Raw genomic sequence first — 2048 nt, 5'->3', positions numbered from 1 at the left:
TTGACCCTAAATCCTGGGTTGGGACAAAGCTCATGGATGCTTTTGAAGACGTACAATATCAGATACCTCTCGTACCTTCTCTGAACTCTGTACAGTCCCAACTTGTTTAGTCTCTCCCAATATGAGAGCTCTCTCGTAACTTCAGTGATTGCCCAGTATTAGACACCTTTTTTGTTGACCATACAATCCCGACCTTTCTAGCCTCTCTCAATAGAGGATGTGTCACATACCTTCGATGTTCCTGGTAAAATATCCTGGCGGGTCAAGGCCGATCATCTACAGACAGGAGAGGCTGCGTTGAGGAATGATGTAGGCGATCCACTGAGATAAATCTGGATAATGGGTGCCATCCAAAAGATAGGTCGGGATGTCCCATTTAGCCACGTATTTTTGATCCTGGGGTGCCCGCGGGATCTTGGCTTTGGCTATTGTATAGCCCCATAATGCCTCTGATGTCTGAAAAAAGAACATGATTCAAATGATAGATCGTTACCCAAAAGACGTGAAAATCTGGGCATAATTGTGGAGAACTAATGAATTCAAGGAGCATATCCACGCTCAATAACATGGAAAGAGTGCGATGGAGCTGGGCACGAAATTTTGTTGGCATCAGTCACCTAGGTCATTGGAAAGACTTCACATCCAACGAAGATACGAACGTTATCTTAGTCTATATTGTTTTAATGTCTCCATGCCTTGGCCCCAATCAAGGTGTCGATTATTCCCCAAAATGGCACAAGATATATTACTTATGCCACTCGTCTGAAAGCCAGTTGATTTAACAGTAAGCTCCTGAAATCATAGAGGCTTCTTTTATGTTGAACCAAGCCTCTGCTTTGTACAACCATATTTTTTGTCCATACTTCCCCGACGATTCTAAGTATTAGATGAACCGCCTTCCAGCTCTAAAACGTGGCATTAAAGCGGTTATTCAAATTTTTGGTCAGACAAAACATCTAATACATTTGAGTGGACTTGCTGGGAAATGATTTCTCATCATCGGTCAGAACCCCGCGAAAATCAAGAGCAAAAAATGATTCATGATTTGACAACCAACGGATTTGATGACTCACCTTTTCCAAAAACCCTTTGGTTGTACAGCAAGTTCCAAATATGAGGCAAAATGAATGTAAGTGTCATCGTCGCTAATGATCAGGAAATCTGGATCAATTTGGCGATTTTCCATGGCAACTTTCATGGCAAATATGGAATCCAAGGTACAATTGTAATAGTTCATCTAGAGGGAGAGACGAGTCAGGACCTGAATGGTGCTCAATGAAAATTATCCAAAATGGGCTTACCTACGAAATCCATTTGAATCATATCACAATGGACCTCTTGCTCAAGCTCTAACGAAGAGGTTGCTTCTCGTTAGTTTGGCTCTTTCCGAAGAGGAAAAACCACTTTGATTCCAGGATATTTGGACTTCATCCATGTTTGGCGGATGCCCTGGCGTCGCTTCCAAAAATCTGGAGCAGTTTGAACTACGATCAAAATCTTCACTTGCGACCAATCAAAACATGTCATATCTGAAAGAAAGACCATATCTGATTAATGAAGCATTTCGTAAAAAAACACCATTCTAATCTACTTTGACTCCTTTTTATGTCCTTTTTCCTTTTACGTACTTCCTTACCATTAATGAAAATGTCGTTCCTTGTACTTTAATACGGTAAATATTTAATGTTTTTCCAATTTTATCATATTCGCTACCAAATATTCTATACATCTAAGGAAATTAGTACAATAACAAAAGATTAGATTTGTCGGATCTTGCAAACTAAAAAAACGAAGGCTTAAAAATGCTGGTAAAACAGCCGTTGAACCTTTTTCGTCGTACAATTGATCTTAAAATCTGGGTTAGGAACAAAGCTCATGAATGCTTTTGATTTCTAATATTTAGAATCGTCGGGGAAGTATGGACATAAAAAAAGGTTGTTAAACTTAAAATCAAATCGAAACGTGTCCTTTAAAACCTAGACAAATGCGATCTCCAACGATCTGTTTTGTTGCTTTTCGTTGTCCAGAATCGTACATCCCTTTTATGT

The 2048-nt window shown here is 39.6% G+C and overlaps 1 protein-coding gene across 1 annotated transcript in view; it reads left to right on the top strand.

Moving 5' to 3' along the window:
• Positions 1-2048, top strand: part of LOC131882322 (lactosylceramide 1,3-N-acetyl-beta-D-glucosaminyltransferase B-like) — a gene marked incomplete in the record, with an annotated part of 9064 nt that overhangs the window by 5783 nt on the left and 1233 nt on the right.

This window comes from Tigriopus californicus, chromosome 6 (assembly GCF_007210705.1).
Source record: "Tigriopus californicus strain San Diego chromosome 6, Tcal_SD_v2.1, whole genome shotgun sequence".
Lineage (NCBI taxonomy): Eukaryota > Metazoa > Arthropoda > Copepoda > Harpacticoida > Harpacticidae > Tigriopus > Tigriopus californicus.
Note: the sequence above shows the minus strand (reverse complement) of the source record. Positions and strands in the feature narration are given on the sequence as shown.